The 22,906-nt window shown below is 41.7% G+C and overlaps 1 protein-coding gene and 1 long non-coding RNA gene across 17 annotated transcripts in view; one reads left to right on the top strand and one right to left on the bottom strand.

The window, feature by feature from the left end:
* LOC308685759 overlaps positions 1-3,469 on the bottom strand; it is a 47,515-nt gene extending 44,046 nt beyond the window's left edge. Inside the window, exons 1-2 of the long non-coding RNA XR_014029486.1 lie at positions 3,339-3,469; positions 549-588 (exon numbers count right to left, since the gene is read on the bottom strand). This is a non-coding gene — a long non-coding RNA (uncharacterized lncRNA). The remainder of the gene's footprint in view (positions 1-548; positions 589-3,338) is intronic.
* Positions 1-22,906, top strand: part of atp2b2 (ATPase plasma membrane Ca2+ transporting 2) — a 193,282-nt gene that overhangs the window by 71,174 nt on the left and 99,202 nt on the right. For 12 of the 16 annotated variants that reach the window (XM_081357719.1, XM_081357728.1, XM_081357718.1 and 9 more), the window contains exon 1: positions 3,196-3,323. The exons of 3 other annotated variants lie outside the window; for them this stretch is intronic. The gene's annotated coding sequence lies outside the window, so the exon portion shown is untranslated. Of the gene's footprint in view, positions 1-3,195; positions 3,324-3,723; positions 3,850-22,906 lie in introns of those variants that run through there. One more of the 16 variants, XM_081357727.1, reaches the window with a different exon arrangement.

The raw sequence follows: 22,906 nt of genomic DNA, 5'->3' as shown, positions 1-22,906 counted from the left end.
TCTGATTCAATTACAATGACCTGTCATAGTTTACTCTGTCCCGCCACAGTTTTATTTTGCACCTTTAGTTTTGCTCCATTGCTTTGGCAAAGCATCTGTCAATCGAACAAAAAATCAAAATGGCGATATAGCCCTGGTACACTTCTCTCCGATTCAAGAGGTTGCATTGGGTTTCAGAGCGAAGCGTTCTGTGCGACTCATGATGTGCGTTCACAGTAAGTTGTGCTGTGAGTTTAATGTGCATTTTCGACTACTTTGTTTCAAGTTGCATTCATTTTGTTCTTCCTATTTTACATTTTGACAGTCAGTTTGATATATATATTTGAGTGTGAGTCAGTATCTTTGGATATCTTTTAAATAAGTAAATTTTTAGCTAACTGTGATTTGTATATTTAGTAGGGCTGGGAATCGAGTAAAAAAAATTAACTAATTAATTGCACAATTTCTGTAATTAATTGCAATTAATTGCGTTTCCCCCAAGCTTGTAATCATCAATATTTAAAGGAATAGTTCACTTTAAAATTAAAATTCTGTCATCATATACTCACCCTCATGTTGTTTCAATCCTGTGTGAATTTCTTTCTTCTGCTGAACACAAAGGAAGATATTTAGAAGAATGTAAGTAGCCAGACAGTTTCTGGTACCATTGACTTCCATAGTATATATTTATTTATTGGTGTATTTACTAGTTAACATATCAACACTATATAGAGAAAAAAATTGCGACAAAATTATTATTTTTTTGGAAGATATCCATAGACATTTATTAAACCATAGCAAAAGTACATTTCTTACTTAAGTTAATTTTTCATCTCTATTTTTTTGTGTTTATTTAAAATGAGACAAATCTGATATTATTTTAATCTCCAATATGTTATTTAACAGTTGAGATAGTTCTTTAATGCTTCGCTAACTAGCAGAAGACACTAGCAGGGTTTAAATCCCAGTTGTGCAGGTGGGCCATGTTGTCACACTGCGTTACAATGTGCCCCTATTAGAAATATGCTATTATATTCTATACTTTTATTAATTCTATTGAGAAAACATGAGAAAAAGGTGAATAAAGACTGAGGGCCCTATTTTAACGATCTGAAACGCAAGTGTCAAAGCGCAAAGCGCAAGTAACTTTGTGGGCGGGTCTTGGCGCTGTTGCTATTTTCCCGGCGGGATAAATGACTCTTGCGCCAGGCGCAAATCTAAAATGGGTTGGTCTGAAGTCGCTTCATTACTCATAGGTGTGGTTTGGGCGTAACGTGAAATAAACCAATCAGAGCATCATCTCACATTCCCTTTAAGAGCAGACGCGTTTGTTCTAAAGCGGATTCCTATTGTAACGGCGGATTTGCCTGGAGCGGTTCACAGCCAAGGAGACCGGCGTTCTCGTCAGGGACGTTGGGGATGGAGAAACACACCCAAATTAACTTCGGTTAAAAAGGCGTATGATAATTTGGGTAAATGTGTAAGCTAGATGTATGCTTTTATAATAAACTATCTGTCTATCTATCTATCTATCTATCTATCTATCTATCTATCTATCTATCTATCTATCTATCTATCTATCTATCTATCTATCTATCTATCTATCTATCTATCTATCGTAATAATGTATGATTTGCAAAAATGAAAACTGCTGCTTCTGTGTAGATGAGAGAATCAAAGTGTATGCGCGTTGTGCACACGCTACATTGATTATGGCCAAGCATGCGCCCTTAAAATAGCATATGAATAACATGCGCAACGCGCCACTGACTTTAAACAAATTTTTCCTGGTTAGTGGCGCAATTGTTTTCTAAACCTGCAAAATAGCATGAAGGAACGTTTGCGCTGGAACACGCCTCCTCTTTGCGCTGAACCGCCCCGGGGAGCGCAAGTGTATTTCTTAGTTAACCGACGTGCTTCTGTGGAGGGAAAAGCGCGCTTTGCGCGGGTGCAAAATAGGAATGATACATGCGTCGTGTACAAAGTCAATTGCGCTGGGTGCAAGATAGGGCCCTGAGAGTCAATGTTCAGAAATTACTAATTATTTATTTGTTTTGAACTGTTGTATAGCTGTGTTTTCATGTGTTCGTAGTCAAAACTCAAAAATGAGTTTATATTTAATTATTAAAAATGTCATTATTTTATATGAAAAAGTTAATAATTGTATTGTATTTTATTTTATTTAGAAAATATTTTAGTTTGTCTTGTATATATTTTTTTATTAGATCAGATAACATTTTAAGCTGTCATATGGTCATGTTACAATGTGCCCCACCTATGGGGCATGTTGTCACATTGCACTTCCATTCTTTTGGGGTATATCAAGAAAAAAGTATACACTGTATTAATAAAACACAACCACATAATTGTACTAGACATGTGTGAAATTAATGTGGGAAATAAATACTCTGAACCATAAGTAGATTCACACAAACTGAGAAAGTCAAAAAGCGTTACTTTGTGCCCCCACTATCTATCTATCCAACACAACCTCTTGAATCAGAGAGAAGTGCACCAGCCTATCGCCATTTAGTTTTTTGTTCGATTGACAGATGCTTTGCCAAAGCAATGGAGCAAAACACAACATTACTGATATTTTACTACACGGCTAAACCGTTACTTGCTGAAAAAGTAGTTAGCTACTGGAAAGGCAACTAAGCTACTGTCAAGCCACTGAAAAATGTAGTTAAGTTAGTAGCATCACTACTTGTAGTTGGCTATACTCTTCAACACTGATGATGGATGGATTTGGATCATTTGTTAACAAACAAGTATTCATTACTTCAATGAGCTCATTGTTTCTGCCTTAAATTATTACATAGTTTAAATTAGTACATTTTTAGCTAACTGTGATGTGTATACGTACATTTCTGAAATACATAACTTAGACAGTCTACATCTATCTATCTATCTATCTATCTATCTATCTATCTATCTATCTATCTATCTATCTATCTATCTATCTATCTATCTATCTATCTATCTATCTATCTATCTATCTATCTATCTATCTCTCTGAGTGTTTCTCATTCCCATCTCTTCATGTCTCTTTCTCTTTCTGTGTGTTCTGCAGGGTCCACCCCTCCCTTCACCTCACTCTCCTTTTCTTTCCATCTCTCTCTCTCTCTCTCTCTCTCTCTCTCTCTCTCTCTCTCTCTCTCTCTCTCTCTCTCTCTCTCTCTCTCTCTCTCTCTCTCTCTCCCTCTCTCTCCCTCTCTCTCTCTGTCAGTGTGTTGTGTCGTACGGTTGAGTCTGTGTTTGCGTCTCTCAGTACAGATGCTGAAGGGTGATTACTCTTCTCTGAGACTCACGGCATTGTGGATTTGACATGATCGTCTGGTTCAGTAAGTAAAACTCACCTCTGCTTCTAGAACCGCTTCATTTGACAGTTAATGCATGTTTGCGTCTGTGTGGCGTTCGGGAACACGGAGCAGCTGTGCCGAAGCGCATGTGTCCTTCACACGCAGAAGGTTGGCACGCTGGCAGGTGGGGACGCATTGGGTTTCATGCTGTCTTAAATGATCTCCTGACCAGTGTGTCACGGCTGTTTTCTCTAGCATTGGAAGCTCCAGTTACAGTTGAATGGGATTATGTCAAAGCTCTCTTGCATGGGTGCCCTCAGATACGCCTGAGCACAGACAGATTTAGCTGGGGACAGTTTCCGACCCGCTGTTGTTGAGTCCGACCGCTTCAGAATGAGTGTAAAGTTTGTTGTGTGGATGTAGGTTTCTCAGACCGTGTTCAGAGGACACATGGCGGTGACCTCCAGAGTCGTAGCTTCACTGCGACAAAACTGTGTTTTTGGATGCGCTGTGTAAGAACACGAGGGGGATCTCGTCCGTACCGAAGTCAGCAGATCCTCATTAATACGTCAGTTTCATAGCTGGTCATAGAGCATGTACTATTACAGAGAATACTTGTTTTAAATATAACATACAGTCAAACCAAAAATTATTCAGACACCATATATCATATTTGATCATATTTTTTTACTAATGGGTACAGGACACTATAGTTCATTTATGTTAGTTAGGATAGCAGGGTGTCTGAAAAATGTTTGGTTTGACTGTACATGTTGAAAAAAGTGAGATATATAGATATATGTACCGTTTCATAGCTGAAATATGTCTTGGTCATATAGCATGTACTATTACAGAGAATACTTGTTATTAATTTAATATACATGCTGAAGATGTTTTGTATGCAAAGGTTATGTAAGTTTCAGACGGCGTTTATCTCGCGCAGTAGGTGTCATATGCACAAGTGCTCAGCTGTAAATGTGTGTGTGTTGTAATGACTGCATAAGTTGCTGTGGATCATCCTTCATCATGCCGGCAGCGAGATGCTCGCTCATTACCGCTGCGTGTGTGTGTGTGCGTGTGTGTGTGTGTGTGTGTGTGTGTTTGATTGCATCTGTAGGGGATCAGGTTAGTGCATGTTGCATTCTGATGCGTCATGTGCCGGACGTTCATGAGCCCACAGCTGGGTTACGACACACACTCGCCTATCCCACAGCTGGGTTACGACACACACTTCCCGAGCCCGCAGCTGGGTTACGACACACACTCGCCTATCCCACAGCTGGGTTACGACACACACTTCCCGAGCCCACAGCTGGGTTACGACACACACTCGCCTATCCCACAGCTGGGTTACGACACACACTCGCCTATCCCACAGCTGGGTTACGACACACACTCGCCTGGCCCACAGCTGGGTTACGACACACACTCGCCTATCCCACAGCTGGGTTACGACACACACTCGCCTATCCCACAGCTGGGTTACGACACACACTCGCCTGGCCCACAGCTGGGTTACGACACACACTCGCCTATCCCACAGCTGGGTTACGACACACACTCGCCAGGCCCACAGCTGGGTTACGACACACACTCGCCTATCCCACAGCTGGGTTACGACACACACTCGCCTATCCCTCAGCTGGGTTACGACACACACTCGCCAGGCCCACAGCTGTGTTACGACACACACTCGCCTATCCCACAGCTGGGTTACGACACACACTCGCCGAGCCCGCCGCTGGGTTACGACACACACTCATCAAGCCCATAGCTGGGTTACGACACACTTCCTGAGCCCACAGCTGGGTTACGACACACACTCGCCAGGCCCACAGCTGTGTTACGACACACACTTGCCTATCCCACAGCTGGGTTACGACACACACTCGCCGAGCCCGCCGCTGGGTTACGACACACACTCATCAAGCCCATAGCTGGGTTACGACACACTTCCTGAGCCCACAGCTGGGTTACAACACACACTTTCCGAGCCCACAGCTGGGTTACAACACACACTTTCCGAGCCCGCAGCTGGGTTACGACACACACTCATTGAGCCCATAGCTGGGTTACGACACACACTTCCAGAGCCCGCAGCTGGGTTACGACACACACTTGCCGCGCCCACAGCTGGGTTACGACACACACTTCCCGAGCCCACAGCTGGGTTACGACACACACTCCACGAGCCCACAGCTGGGTTACGACACACACTTCCCGAGCCCGCAGCTGGGTTACGACACACACTTCCCGAGCCTGCAGCTGGGTTACGACACACACTTCCCGAGCCCACAGCTGGGTTACGACACACACTTCCCGAGCCCACAGCTGGGTTACGACACACACTCCCTGAGCCCGCAGCTGGGTTACGACACACACTTCCCGAGCCCGCAGCTGGGTTACAACACACACACCACGAGCCCGCAGCTGGGTTACGACACACACTCCACGAGCCCACAGCTGGGTTACAACACACACTCCACAAGCCCACAGCTGGGTTACGACACACACTTCCCGAGCCCGCAGCTGGGTTTACGACACACACTTGCCGAGCCTGCAGCTGGGTTACAACACACACTTCCCGAGCCCACAGCTGGGTTACAACACACACTTCCCGAGCCCACAGCTGGGTTACGACACACACTTCCCGAGCCCACAGCTGGGTTACGGCACACACTTCCCAATCCCACAATTGGGTTACGACACACACTTCCTGAGCCCACTGCTGGGTTACGACACACACTCGCCGAGCCCACAGCTGGGTTACAACACACACTCGCCGAGCCCACAGCTGGGTTACGACACACACCCGCCGAGCCCACAGCTGGGTTACGACACACACTCCCTGAGCCCACAGCTGGGTTACGACACACACTTCCCGAGCCCACAGCTGGGTTACGACACACACTCGCCGAGCCCACAGCTGGGTTACGACACACACTTCCCGAGCCCACAGCTGGGTTACGACACACACTCGCCGAGCCCACAGCTGGGTTACGACACACACTCGCCGAGCCCACAGCTGGGTTACGACACACACTTCCCGAGCCCACAGCTGGGTTACGACACACACTCCACGAGCCCGCAGCTGGGTTACGACACACACTCCACGAGCCCGCAGCTGGGTTACGACACACTCTCCACGAGCCCGCAGCTGGGTTACGACACACACTCCACGAGCCCGCAGCTGGGTTACAACACACACTCCACGAGCCCGCAGCTGGGTTACGACACACACTTCCCGAGCCCGCAGCTGGGTTACGACACACACTCCACGAGCCCACAGCTGGGTTACGACACACACTCGCCGCGCCCACAGCTGGGTTACGACACACACTCCACGAGCCCACAGCTGGGTTACGACACACACTCGCCGCGCCCACAGCTGGGTTACGACACACACTCGCCGCGCCCACAGCTGGGTTACGACACACACTCCACGAGCCTGCAGCTGGGTTACAACACACACTTCCCGAGCCCACAGCTGGGTTACGACACACACTTCCCGAGCCCACAGCTGGGTTACGACACACACTTCCCAATCCCACAATTGGGTTACGACACACACTTCCCGAGCCCACTGCTGGGTTACGACACACACTCGCCGAGCCCACAGCTGGGTTACAACACACACTCGCCGAGCCCACAGCTGGGTTACGACACACACCCGCCGAGCCCACAGCTGGGTTACGACACACACTCCCTGAGCCCACAGCTGGGTTACGACACACACTTCCCGAGCCCACAGCTGGGTTACGACACACACTCGCCGAGCCCACAGCTGGGTTACGACACACACTCCACGAGCCCGCAGCTGGGTTACGACAGACACTTCCCGAGCCCACAGCTGGGTTACGACACACACTCCACGAGCCCACAGCTGGGTTACGACACACACTTCCCGAGCCCACAGCTGGGTTACGACACACACTCGCCGAGCCCACAGCTGGGTTACGACACACACTCGCCGAGCCCACAGCTGGGTTACGACACACACTCCACGAGCCCGCAGCTGGGTTACGACACACACTCCACGAGCCCGCAGCTGGGTTACGACACACACTCGCCGAGCCCACAGCTGGGTTACGACACACACTCGCCGAGCCCACAGCTGGGTTACGACACACACTCCACGAGCCCGCAGCTGGGTTACGACACACACTCCACGAGCCCGCAGCTGGGTTACGACACACACTCCACGAGCCCGCAGCTGGGTTACGACACACTCTCCACGAGCCCGCAGCTGGGTTACAACACACACTCCACGAGCCCGCAGCTGGGTTACGACACACACTTCCCGAGCCCGCAGCTGGGTTACGACACACACTCCACGAGCCCACAGCTGGGTTACGACACACACTCGCCGCGCCCACAGCTGGGTTACGACACACACTCCACGAGCCCACAGCTGGGTTACGACACACACTCGCTGCGCCCACAGCTGGGTTACGACACACACTCGCCGAGCCCACAGCTGGGTTACGACCAGGCTTGGGAGGGTTACTTTAAAAATGTATTCCGTTACAGTTACAAATTACTTCCTAAAAAAAGTATTCAGTAACGTAATCCAAGTACTATAATATGAAAGTAATGTAACTGATTACTTTTGGATTACTTCAAGGTCACGTATATAAATAAAGTCAAGCAAAAAGAAATATAAAAAATAAAAATAAATAAAAAAACTTTTATTTATTAAGAATTTGGTCCAGTGTACAATATTTGCAAAATATACACACAGGCCTGAATATATATATTTATGTAAAAGGCTATACAGACATCTAGTGGCTAATGTATGGTATTACAGATTATTTTGCTTTATTTTTAACTAATTTTTAACTAAAAAATAAAAACACAACATTTAGTTGTGTAAAATAGTTTATTTTAAAATAGGCTTACATGTTGACTAAAGCCGTGATCTTTCTTAATTTGCCTGACTGAACTTGGGGCGTTGGCAGTGGGAGTTCCCCTACGTTACCTAGACAGCGAACATCCCGTTACGTGAGAAAAGATTAAGAAAGGACATTTTGGGTACTAAAAAAGCTACTCTCCTAATTTCTACAAAATAGCATTTGAATTTCCATGAATTAAAAGCGATTTTACCCGAAGGATACCCGTAGCAGCAGTGATTCATTCTGCGTCTGAGGAGATTGTAGAAAGCTGTTATTTGCGCATGCACCAGCGTCACCAGTCATTACTGGCAACAGAACCAGGAACTACTGTATAATCAAGCAGCGCTTAATATAGTGTTATTATGCCAAAATACTTATTTATTTAGTTTCAAATGAAACCATTGTAATCCTGAAAGTATTCCCCCTTTTTTCAAAATGTAACTATAATCTGATTACTACGTTTTTTGACGTAACTGTAACGGATTACAGTTATTGGATTTTTGTATCCTGATTACATAACGCCGTTACATGTATTCCGTTACTCCCCAACCCTGGTTACGACACACACTCGCCGAGCCCACAGCTGGGTTACGACACACACTTCCCGAGCCCACAGCTGGGTTACGACACACACTCCACGAGCCCACAGCTGGGTTACGACACACACTTCCCGAGCCCACAGCTGGGTTACGACACACACTCCACGAGCCCACAGCTGGGTTACGACACACACTCGCCGAGCCCACAGCTGGGTTACGACACACACTCGCCGAGCCCACAGCTGGGTTACGACTAGAGGTCTGCACAGGCTTTTAACTTAAGCCCGAACCCGGCCTGTACCCGAAATCATTTAACCCGACCCGACCCGACTCGACCATTACTGTTATATTTGTCGTAACTCTTTTCTCTCAGTGTCTGAAACGGTTCGATCAAGGATTCAGTCTTTCTAAACTCCGCCTCTCTGAGAGCTCTCTGCTCTGATTGGTCAGAAACCAAACGCTCATTATCATATCTGAATCTCAGCTCTTGATCACAGTTACGATGGCGTGGGTTTTACCGTATCAGTCTCATAAAAGTGGATTTGCTTTGTCAGCAGAAAACAGCGTCTTCTCGACACGAACAACACAAACCAAACTCTTCCAGTCTCAGATACACTACAGTGATTGAGGGCGTGGCAAAGAGACGCTGTTCAGCCAATCAAGACCACTGGCTGGCATTATTCAAATTAGTTACTAACCTACGCAGATTCAGCAGGAAGTGAGACTAAAATTATTGATGACTCATTTCAGTTCAGAATCACTTCTTATTTTTGTTAGACAAAATTTATCTCCATTAATCTGCACTATTTATCTATTTTAACTTTGTAGACCTTTTACATTCACAATCAGCTGTATCACACACTACATGAAAGGTAATAATAGGGGCACTTTAAAATGTTCATCACACTAAGACAAAAATTCTTTTAAGGACTTGAAAGGTCTTTTGGGGAGCGAAAAATTGTCCTCCTATTGCACCATTACAAAAACAACATTCATGTCTTTCTTTCTTCAGTGGAAAAGAAATGAAGGTTTTTGAGGAAAACACTCCAGGATTTTTCTCCATATAGTGTCTTCAATGGGGTCCAACGGGTCGAAGGTCCAGATGTGAGTTTCAGCGCAGCTTCAAAGTCTCGACACGATCCCAGACGAGGAATAAGAGTCTTATCTAGACAAATCATCTGAAATTTTCTAGAAAAAATAAACATTCATATACTTTTTAACCCCAAATACTTATCTTGCACTAGCACTGATGCGCCACACATTACGTATTCAAGTTGAAAGGTCAAGCGTGACGTAGGTGGAAGTACAGACCTAGTGTTTACAAAGCGAACATGCAAAGACTAAATCTAACGCTATTTACAAAAATATATATAAAATAAAATAAAAGGTAAAACAATGATGTCGGATGATTTTGAAGTTGGAGGAGAAAATTAGATGGAGTTTTCACACTACTCTACATTTATGAAGCTGCACTGAAACGCACATTTGGACCTTCAACCCACTGGACCCCATTGAAGACACTATATGGAGAAAAATCCTGGAATGATTTCAATCAAAAACTTTCATTTCTTTTCGACTGAAGAGAGAAAGACATGAACATTTTGGATGACGTGGGGGAGAGTAAATTATCAGCACTCCTTTAATATCATGTAGATGTTTGGAGGCTCTAGTGCTCATGCTTTTGCTTGTCCACTATCCTGCATTACATCACCAAAAGGAGGACTTGGGACCCAAGGGTTTAGGGCAGTATTTGGGACACAAGCATTTTGTGTAATGCTATTAAAATGAGCTGTTGCCAACTTCTCTAACTAAAACTCAAGCCGATTTAGAGCAGGTAAAAATTTACAACTGCAAAATGAAACGTCTGTCATCATTTACCATATTTTAGCCAGCGATGCTGAAAGTACAGTATCATAAAAGTATGTAGTTAATGCTATCAGTCTGTCCACACCGAACACAGAAGCCGCCATGTGATGTGTTCAGTAGAGACAGTGGTAATGTGTGTTTGTGACAGTCCTTCAGCTGTTTTTAGTGTTTACAGTAACAGGCTACTTTTTTCAGTGGTGTAACATAACAAAACATTGTTGTTTTTTTGTCATATTGAGTTGTTCCCGCAGTTTTACAGCCAAACAACCTGAGGCAATAAAAAACAAGCTCTCTTTAACTTCTCTCTCTCTCTCTCTCGATGGGAAAGTCCAGACCATTCATTTTAACAAACTATAACATTTAAAAATAAAATGCACTTCTCAGTAAGCTACTCTTGACTGTAGTTGAACTACTTTAAATTATGAGTATCTTATTCAGATATGGTTTCAAAGCAGCTTCCCAGCATTGATTAAAGGATTCAATTTGTATAATGTCCTCCGATGCCCACTTATAATGATAGCAACATATTTACATATATAAAAAAACATAAATTAGAAGTAATAAGCTATTTTCTATCCTCTCTTTGAAACAGTCCATTTTGATAGAAGTGCCGCATTCAAGACTTGGAAGTTAACGCCCACTGCTATGATTGGGTAACAGTTTTGCATATTAAAATCATTTTCAATGTCCCCGCCATTACACGTGTGGAATTGTTTTGAAAAATTCCAATGTAAAAAAAAGGCAACCGCTGAAATTCAGCCACTCATGTTTGAGCCAGAGTCTGATCCTGAATCAGAAGAAAACAATCCTAAACCTCAAATATCAAGGAGACTCTTTTCTGAGACAGCGCGGTAATTAATCATCTTTATTTATATGTATTCCTGATGTATTTGTGATGCATTTTATTATATTATATTATTACATGGCTTGGCTGAATTCCAATATAGAATGCGGTCTGTTATTTCTTTATAACAGACCGCTGCGAAGTATAACAGACCGTTGCCATGAAAAACAGCGCGTTGCTATGGACGCGGAACGGACTATTTTCTTTAGCGGAAGCAATACAATCGTTTTTAAATCAATAACCCCTTTTTAAATCAATAATTCGCGGCAAATTATTTATTTATTTTGTAGGTAGCCATGTAATAAGCGGGATAATGTATAGTGAGCCGGTTGTTATAGTGAATAACAACCCCTTCAGGCTGATTCAAGATCCCTCCGCTTCGCGTCGGGATCCCGTTCAGCCTGTCGGGGTTGTTATTCACTATAACAACCGGCTCACTATACATTATCCCTTACTTAGTCACTGCATCACTGCATCATCTTTTATTTTCAGTCTCTCTCCGTCACACTGTGTTATTTTTTAAAAACGAATCTGCAGTAAAACGAAGCGAACAAAGGAACAGTGTCTTAATGACACGATTGGCAATTTATTAAAAATAGTTCATTTAACAGTTAGGATCACAAGGAGGGCAATGCAAAAAAAATGTCTTGTAATCCTCAGAGGCGTCTCTATGTTTTTTTTGCTGGAGTAATACTGTGTTGGAGTCTCTCTCTTGTATTTGCTACTAAATGACATTTGCAAATCGGTGGGCGGGGCTTAAGAGTCAATGATGTAGAAGTGGGCGTCGATCTTCTTCCTCTCTGTGATGTCATACTGAGACAAACTCCGAAACGAGTCCTTTTGGCAGCTTGGTTTCAATAAAAGCTGTTTTTGGACTAATGAGGTAGTTTTGAGATATTTTTATAGTGTCAAAAGATCAAGGAACATTTTATTTCTCAATGCACCTTTAAAGTGAAGGAGGAGGAGGAACACACTAAGAAACATCCGTAGAAATAGTGGCCAAAAATGTTAATATTGATTTTTCACAGATGTTTGCTTGTGTTTTGTTGTATTATACAGTTATACAGTATTAAAGGGATGGTCCGGAGTAAAATCACCCTAGGGTCCTTTGCACCATGACCTCGAGCCAACCCCCCCCCCCCCCCCCCCCCCCGAAGCCTTTTTCCCTTGGTCAAACATTATTAAAGTTAGAGCTTATTTAGAGATATCAGCCGAATGGCTTAGTGCAGGCGCTAATGGCACCAAACTTCTACAGTCGTACAAATAGGTTCTGTACTCATAAAACGAGGCATTGGAAAGTTTGTAAGTACATCATGAGTTTAGTTAAATAACACTTGCCTGACGGCTAATGCTACCGCTAACCCGGACACCGACGTCACTTCACTAAGTTGGGAAAAGCACGTAAAAGTCCTGCAGAAAGCGATGCATAAGGATGTAGTGTTATGATAAGTGTTGACATCTTGTTACTTAATAATTAATAATTGTTGCAAACTGGCACTACCAACTAAATATTAGTGCATTCCTGGAACTGGGCGTCGTAAGACTACATCCCTATGCATCGCTTTCTGCAGGACTTTTACAGGCTTTTCCCAAATCACTGAAGTGACGTCGGTGTCCGCGTTAGCGGTAGCATTAGCCGTCAGGCAAGTGTTATTTAAATAAACTCATGATGTACTTACAAACTTTCCAATGCCTCGTTTCATGAGTACAGAATCTATTTGTACGACTGTAGAAGTTTGGTGCCATTCTGGGCATTATTAGTGCGGTAATTTACGGGATACATCATTGGATCCATTAGCGCCTGCACTAAACCATCCGGCTGATATCTCTAGATAAGCTCTAACTTTATTAATGTTCAACCAAGGGAAAAAGGCTTCTGGGGGGGGGGGGGGTTTGGCTCGAGGTCATGGTGCAAAGAACCCTAGGGTGATTTTACTCCGAACCATTCCTTTAAATATCCCCTTTTTTCTGGTAATTTTTCTACAGATAATTTTTTTACACTACAGTACAGTACAGTAATTGTCATTTTAGTCTGTAAATAATCTGCATTACTGCTCTGGAAATGGGCTAATCTGTCTTAAACTACCATAAATCATTTATCTTTTATAACTCATGACTCACAGAATGAAATATGATTCACGCAGCTGTTGTATAATACTTTCTTAATGGCATCTGAACAGCTGTCCTTATTGTGAAACCACACGCCAGCGAGAAGAAATGAAACGAATCGAGCCACATTGAAAACTTTACATTGCAAGAACAGTTACAGCCATTTAATTTACTTTTACCACAAGCAAACATCAATTTTACTCATCCAATCATGATTTAACATCTGTTTTAATCTGCTTTTCATGCTAATATACTTCAGGCAAAAAAAATGTTGATGCTGTTTACACTATGTTGAATGTAAATAGAGGTAGATACCAAGTATAAGTGATAGATGCTGGTCACATGAAGTATAAATAAAACTGTTTCTGCTAAAGGTAAATGATCTGAGCAGTGCTGAGCTGAGAATATAAAGCAAATGAATCTCTAGTAGTGCAGATTCATGGAGTTCACTAGAGTCAGGAGATGAATCCTGTGGACCAGATATAGCTCGGACACATCTTTAATATTTCATGTGTTATGGCTGATGTGTGTGTGCTTGCTTCGACACGAGCCCTGGACGATGTTTCAGAGAGCGTTTGCATATTCTGGATCAATATGGACAGACGGCCTGTCATGCTTTCTCACCAATGCCTAGAAGTGACACACTTCATCTTTAAGAAATTGATCTGGGAGGAGAGGAGGATGATTGACAGATGGTTAGAGACGAGACTTACTAAAACACCATCTCATTGACCAACGAGACTCTACATTTGAGTAATTTCACTGCATTACCAGCATCAGCCAGGCTTGTTTACTGTCCCAAATCTCACAGAACACACTGTGCAGAGTACTTCATCCCACAATGCAATTCATCTCAACTTGATCTTCTTTTTCCAGTGTGTCAAATGAGACATAATGTATGCCATGGAATATAAAAAATAAATGAAAAAGGTTATTGCATAGGTTTTTTTCTGACTTTTTTCCTCACAATTGTGAGGGAAAAAAAATCTGATTTCACAGAAAATTGCTAGAAAATCAAAGCCACGTCTAACCAAGTTAATATCACAAAAATTGAGCTCACTAAAAGGTTTTAAAGCGCCGTTTCCATTGTAACGCAATGTCCAATTCCAAAACTGTTTTCACAGAATTAATTTTGAGCATTTAAAGTCCCCCTGTGTTTATATGTTTCTGTGGTGTTTTTAATGTGCTTTAACACAAACCATGTGTAAATTCATAAGTCGACAGCATTGCTGAGTATTTCCTCCTTAAAACTGCAGTGAACCAAAGACAGTCTCAAAAACACGCTTTGAAATCGCTGGTGTTTCTGACGTCACAAACTACCTTGTAACCAATCAGATCAACGTGTGATCGTCAACCAGTGGATCTCTGAGCTGAGTGAGTGAGTGGAGGCGGGGCTCATTTGCATATTCATAGAACCGCGTATACTAAATGAGGCAAGGGTGTCGAGTTACATTCAAGATATTTTAAGACACGAATAAAAACATTTCAAGGAAAAAGGTTTAAATATGTCATTTTGGTGATCAAAGATGAGATTTAAGGGACAAAATTACTGACTAAAGGGGTCATTTTTTTAAATTACTCATACCTAATTTATTTAAAAATGTGATCACAGGCTATTTATTTGGAGGTAAAAACATCATGACTTTACTGGTGAAATCAGTCCATTTGAGTCGTGTTTCAGATGCGGTTCGCATGTCGAATTGAATCAAATTTCCTGGCAAACCCAAGAGACGGCGACACTGTGAGCATCTGCAAAGCAAAGGTGGATCCTCTGCGGTGGATCAATATGTAGCGTCAGCACATCATGGACCCCGGGACGGTGGACATCTGAGAGGCTTCGACAGCGCGCCGGCGGGGGTCCACACACACACACACACACACACTGGCGGCAGCAGGGAGTCGTGTGTGTGTTCAGGAAGTGACATGGCATCTGCTCTCTCTGAAACGGATCCCAGGCATCGCATTAAAGGGCAGCTCGCCTCATGATCAGGAATCCCTCTACAAGGCTGCATTTATTTCATTAAAACAAAACAAAAAACAGTAATAATGTTAAATATTATTCCAATTTAAAATAATTGTTTTCTATTCTAGAAAGTTCAAAAGAACAGCAATTATTTGACAGAATAGAATACTTTGTAAAATTGTAAATGTCTTTGTAGCAAAGTTAGACGTTGTGGGAAGAAGGACGTGGGAACCGACGAACATTCAAAGACTTTAATCCATGAATAAATACAAAATGAAAGTAAAGAGAGCAGCCCCTCACGGACGACTGCTGCCACGTATAATAAAACATAAAACACAACATAAATCCAGGCCTGGTCCTCTCTCATTCTTCACTGTTGATCACTAAATCCTCACATTAGAGTGATTTCTGAAGGATCATGTGACACTGAAGACTGGAGTAATGATGCTGAAAATTCAGCTTTGATCACAGGAATAAATTACACTTTACTGTATATTCACATAGAAAACAGTTATTATACACTCACCTAAAGGATTATTAGGAACACCATACTAATACTGTGTTTGACCCCCTTTCGCCTTCAGAACTGCCTTAATTCTACGTGGCATTGATTCAACAAGGTGCTGAAAGCATTCTTTAGAAATGTTGGCCCATATTGATAGGATAGCATCTTGCAGTTGATGGAGATTTGTGGGATGCACATCCAGGGCACGAAGCTCCCGTTCCACCACATCCCAAACATGCTCCATTGGGTTGAGATCCGGTGACTGTGGGGGCCATTTTAGTACAGTGAACTCATTGTCATGTTCAAGAAACCAATTTGAAATGATTCGAGCTTTGTGACATGGTGCATTATCCTGCTGGAAGTAGTCAGAGGATGGGCACATGGTGGTCATAAAGGGATGGACATGGTCAGAAACAATGCTCAGGAAGGCTGTGGCATTTAAACAATGCCCAATTGGCACAAGAAAACATCCCCCACACCATTACACCACCACCACCAGCCTGCACAGTGGTAACAAGGCATGATGGATCCATGTTCTCATTCTGTTTACGCCAAATTCTGACTCTACCATCTGAATGTCTCAACAGAAATCGAGACTCATCAGACCAGGCAACATTTTTCCAGTCTTCAACTGTCCAATTTTGGTGAGCCCGTGCAAATTGTAGCCTCTTTTTCCTATTTGTAGTGGAGATGAGTGGAGAACGGTGGGGTCTTCTGCTGTTGTAGCCCATCCGCCTCAAGGTTGTGCGTGTTGTGGCTTCACAAATGCTTTGCTGCATACCTCGGTTGTAACGAGTGGTTATTTCAGTCAAAGTTGCTCTTCTATCAGCTTGAATCAGTCGGCCCATTCTCCTCTGACCTCTAGCATCAACAAGGCATTTTTGCCCACAGGACTGTTTTTCCCTTTTCACACCATTCTTTGTAAACCCTAGAAATGGTTGTGCGTGAAAATCCCAGTAACTGAGCAGATTGTGAAATACTCAGACCGGCCCGTCTGGCACCAACAACCATGCCACGCTCAAAATTGCTTAAATCACCTTTCTTTCCCATTCTGACATTCAGTTTGGAGTTCAGGAGATTGTCTTGGCCAGGACCACACCCCTAAATGCATTGAAGCAACTGCCATGTGATTGGTTGATTAGGTAATTGCATTAATGAGAAATTGAACAGGTGTTCCTAATAATCCTTTAGGTGAGTGTAAATTGTAATAATAATTCACTGTGTTTACTGTATTTTTGATCAAATAAATGCAGCCTTGGTGGGCATAAGAGACTTCTTTTAAAAACATTAAAAACGCACCGATCCCAAACTTTTGAGCAGCAGTGTGAGCTCCTGAACATAAGCTCGGGTGTGAGGTTAAGCATCACTGATGTCGTCTCACATGTTTGGGCTCTTTTCCCCGGCGGAAGCTCTTTCTTGAGACACAGGTTATTAAAGGTCCCATGACATGAAATTTTCACTTTCTGAGGTTTTTTAACATTAATATGAGTTCCCCTAGCCTGTATATGGTCCCCAAGTTTCTAGAAATTTCAATCGGTGTAAATCGAGCTTTTGCTGTCTTTCTCTGCCTTTGAGAAAATGGACGCTCAATCGCGCTGATCTTGAATCTCCTCCTTGTGACGTTATAAGGAGGAATGTTACCTCCCCTGTCTCTGCTTTGCCCGCCCAGAGAATATTTTCCGCTCATGAGAAAATGAGCTAGGAAGGAAGTAGGAACGCGTGCGCGCGATTTTAGTTTGTCCACGAGAGATATCATGGCTTTTGAGCGAGCGAAGCATAACAATTGCTCAATAATTGGATGTAACGTTACAAATGAACACCGAAGGGTTAATACAGAGCTGGGCTTGCTGAACGTCTGAAACTAAAGTCTGGATCACTCTCTTTGGCTCAGCTACACACCTCGGACAAGTAAGTCAACTAATGATATATAAGTGTGTTGCTTTACTGTTTATGGTTGCCTAGACTGTTACACGTAGAATGTGGCTGTCACATTAGCTATGCAGCTATGCAGTTTATGTGTGTGAATACACACACTGAAACGCGAGTGTTGTACACTTCTTATTTGGATAACCGTTTTCCTGTTGGTTATACGGCGCGCGCGATATCCGCATTTCAAGATTGCAGAGCTTGATGATGTAATTGTAATAAGATAAATTACAGATGTTACAGATCTCTCATGAAAAGGCAACAGTAGGTTAGCGTTAGCTATGATAATAACTGTAAACCATCCGAATAAAGTACCGTATCCAGACATAATATTTTAAACTAACCATTCGGAAACGTCCTGCTGGAACCGCTGAGTTGTTCCTTCTCCATCCGGATCAGATTCTGGGTCAAACTGAAATGCTTGAACGACTGCGTGTCCTCATGCCATTGCTATATCGAACGTAAACATGCACGCCTCGGTACCGTTGCGCAAGATGGTCAAGGCCACACCCACCCTCCACCTTGCGATGCCTTTCTCCTCCTCATTAGTATTTAAAGCTACAGACACCGAAACGGCCTGTTGGAAGGAAGCTCATTCTGGGACTGGCTTATAGTGGCTATAATTCTACACCGAGGCTGAATTTTTGAAAAGAGATTTCAGATACAGTACTAGAGACCACTAAGGCCTATATTAAAGCCTACAAAAAGTAGCATGTCATGGGACCTTTAAAGTCTCGGCGGAAACAAAGTCGATCACTCGAGCCGTGGTTTGTGTGCAGTCATGTGAGAGGCTAGCGTGTAAATCCAGCACTATCCGCTAACCCCGGAGCGATCCGTTCTCCAAAAGACCCTGGACAAAGGAGGACTCGTGGGAAGAAAAGGCAGCGTGTCTCAATCTCTTCACCCTTTACACACAAATGACTTCCAGCGGCACCCTTTCATCCGCTGATATTTGTTTCAGAAACAGCCCAATCTCCGTAGAGACATCTTCACGTTCACTTCCCCTGATGTGAGATCGCAACACTATTAAAACTCGCCGCGCGGACAAACAGATCCTGTTTTGCAATTTGATGTTGAATTGTGTTTATGGAAATACTCAAGCGTTCACACAAAAATGACAATCATCATGTGGTTTCAAACTGTGAAACACAAAAGAAAAAGATTCTAATGTAATGCAGTTACATAATCTACAGGCTCATTGTCCTGATTGCCGATGAAAAGATCATTTCTTTTACAGAAATCGCTTTTTAAAGACTACAACAAACGGCTGGTAGGGCCTACAAAGAGCTTCTTCAGGTTTAGTGACATCACAAACCCTAGAATTTACATAAACCCCGCCCCCGGGAATGCGATTTATAGATTATCATGATAGAATATGCTAATCAATGACTAGAAGATAACTACACATCAGCTACATACATTCACCAACTAACCATTCAGAAATGTCCTGTTGCTTCTACATGTTGTCACTTCTTCTCGAGTCTCTGCATCATTGTCTGACTCCGGTTTGAACATAAAAGGCTAAAAGTTTTAGAAGTGTTCAGTGCATGTGTGTGTGAGGTAATCAGAGCTGCTTTGGGAGTAACTCATTACAAGTAACTCGAGTTACATAATCAGATTACTTTTTCAAGTAACTAGTAAAGTAACGCATTACTTTTAAAATTTACAACAATTTTACTCAACTTTGAAAACTTTGTTTTCCCATTTAATGACTGACAGCTCTCCTGTCCTCATGTTGAGATTAATCGAAGTGCAGAGGTGTGTGTGTGTGTGGTGTGTGTGTGTGTGTGTGTGTGTGTGTGTGTGTGTGTGTGTGTGTGTGTGTGTGTGTGTGTGTGTGTGTGTGTGTGTGTGAACATGATGGTTATTGTAGTTCTGTCAAGACCACTATCGTCAAATACATTGATTGATAATTAGCATACAGATTGAATTGGCTGTATGGTTCTGTTCTGGGCAAGAACTCCCAGCCTAGCATGGATAAGAGCAGCAATAACCCCCCTCAGGGTAAACAGAACAGAACCAACGAGAATGTATTGCAGATAGCATTAATGTCAATATTTTAATGTACAACATAATTTGAGAATTTATTTTGATTCAAGGGGAATCAGAATACCAAATCCTGACTGAGACAGGTGGAGCTGGGGAGGGAGGAGGGTAATCAGCTCCTGAGAAACGCGACAGCTGCTGATAATACTGAAGGAGCTTATATATGAATACAGTGATAGTGTCGTATTCCTATGGGTAGACGTGGATCAGCTGAGAGTCACTGATGAGAGCTTGACTAACGTGACCTGCCAGAACTGACACTACGCTTGATTTCTTGACTAAATGTGAGCATTTACAACGCTATCTCACGACCAATTCCTATGAATTCGTACGAGTGATTAAAAGGTGGCTAATTCGTACGAAGTCGTACGACCTCACTAGTACGAATTTGTACGATTTGTCTAAACCCACGTGATGGGTAGGTTTAAGGGCGGGGTCGGGGGTAGATCATTCGTATGAATTCATACGAATTGGGCAATTCGTAAAATATGTACGATTTAGCAAAAATCTTACTAATTCGTACGAGTGAGGTCGTATGAATTCGTACGAATTGCCGTGAGATCAGGCTCATCTCACTTGCACAAAAAAAAAAAGATTCAGTATTCCTCAAAATTAATAAAATCTGAATACTATGCAAACCTCCAATAACTAAATATGTTAAATAAAACATATTTTGATGCATTTAATCTCACTTTATTGACCAATGTACTTGCTTCTGACCTTCGATATTTGATTTAAACCATTAGCAAAAATGACTCGATTTTTTTGTTTTTATTGGTAGGGGTAAACCTGCTTTTCCTTCAGCCTGAGGATTATTATTTCACTTTTGGTGTGAAAGGGTCTTTACATTTGCACAAAAATATAACTTTTTTGTTATAAAAAAACAAAAACAAAAAAAGAACACTGTAAACCCTAACGCTCAAAATAATTAATTGGTTTGAGTAGGACAAATTTAAATTAAACAAATTAGTTCAGTCAAATGAACTTTTTTGAGTATTTAGCACTTTCTTTTTCTTTCAAGTTCACAGAACAGATATATTTTAAGTAAACTGAACTGTTTCATTGTTTTGAGTTTTATGAAATTATTTATTTTAATTTAGACAAACTTAAGTTTAACTGAAACGGCTGGGGTGTCTATTTCCCAGCATGCTTTGCCGATGGCACTCGAAAGGGAGAGTAAATGCTAAAATTAAGTGTAATATAATGGTTTTTTTTTGTGTAAGATTAATGTTAAGTGTGAGATTTAGTAGTGATTTAGAAGAATTTCTGTTAATGTTGGCTTTAGGATAGTTACCATCATGGTGACAAGTGGTGCATGCAGCTTGATTTGAAAGCAAATAATCACTTTATATAGTTGCGCTCATACAGCAAGTGCTTATAACATACTATTGCTAGTATGTTAGCAAATTAGTATGTTAGCAAATTAGCTTTTTAAAGCTAACTAAGTTTATACTAATAAAAGTGTTCACATTGAGATTACATAGAAGTTTTAAGTTATGAATTAATGTATTCATACATTTTAATTGTTCTTAACTTGAAATGTTTAAGTACAAAATAAAAATCTGCTAGTTCTGCTTACTTAAACAATTGAGTGCATTAAATGTTTTGAGTTCTGCCAACTTATTCGGGTTTACAGTGTACTTCATAGATTTAAGTTATATTAACTGAATGGAATTAGTACTATTAACTTTATTTGCCCAAGTTGTCTTAACAATAAGTTATTGAGTTACTTGAACACAAATCAAATATTTTTTTATGCTTAAATTGTTTGAGTTAATAAACTTAAATGATTTAAGGCAATCAGTTTCCTCAAACAGTTTGAGTTGAACTAACTCATCAGGTTTTACAGTGAATGTATTAGATTTAAACACGCCTTAATGGGGATTCATTTTAATTTCTATGATTTAAATGCCTGAACGACTGAAGTGACTGTGAATTGTGGACATTTTAATCAAGCACACTTGATATCGCCTCATTTTGCTCAGCTGTACAACTCTGAAAAATAAAATGTGAGAATTTTGTAACGTTACACCATTAATCACTGAAAACTGTAGCTTGTTGCTTTGAGCTTCCATCAAATGCAGTTAAAATAGTGTCAGGTAACCATCATAATGCAACGCATAAAGCACATTTGAGCTAAAAATGACATGTTCCTGTTCATTTACAACAATTTAATGTGTCTCATTAAATAATTACAGACTGGCATTAATAATGAAAATGCCTGCACTTCCTCGGATTGCTCTAGCATGTCAACTATTATATTACTCATCTGAGGATGGCTTAGGAAAGAGGAGATTCTGAGAACGAGATACAAAGAGAGCAACTCAAAAGCACAGAGTTCTCCTACAGAAACTTTCATTTTTGAAAGCTTATGTTTTCATTCAAATCAATAATCCCATCTACCCTGACTAATGTGTATAGATGGGAGGAGGCAATTATTAAACAGAAGAAATGAAATGAAAGATCAGAAATGTCCACCCTCTTAAGGACAAATGAACAATAGCTTCATGTACTTGTAATATAAATATTGTGTATGAATTGTACTTTCTCACAGACGCATCACTTTGCATTTTTCGTTTTCAGATGCAAATGCCGAAAATATGTTTTTATTTACTTTTTAAAGTAATGCATTATTGAAACTCTAGTAACTTTGTCACTGAATTATTAGTATGTTTTTTGATGATTTTATGAAATTATTGTAATAAAAAAATAGTATATAATAAGGATGGAGTATATAAAAGTATATAAAATATTACTTTTTTGATTTTTTGACTATTTTATTTATTTATTTATTTATTTATGAGGAAAATGGTGATATATGGTGGCTAAAAATGCATTAAAATGTATAATAAAATAAAAAATTTAATTATTTGACAAAAGTATTATTTTTTATTATGCTTAGAATTCAAATGGTGTTATTTATGACTAAGACATG

This window comes from Scardinius erythrophthalmus (assembly GCF_964197995.2).
Source record: "Scardinius erythrophthalmus genome assembly, chromosome: 25".
NCBI classification, from domain to species: domain Eukaryota; kingdom Metazoa; phylum Chordata; class Actinopteri; order Cypriniformes; family Leuciscidae; genus Scardinius; species Scardinius erythrophthalmus.
The sequence above is the reverse complement of the archived record's forward strand: the minus strand, read 5'-3'. Positions and strand labels throughout refer to the sequence as shown.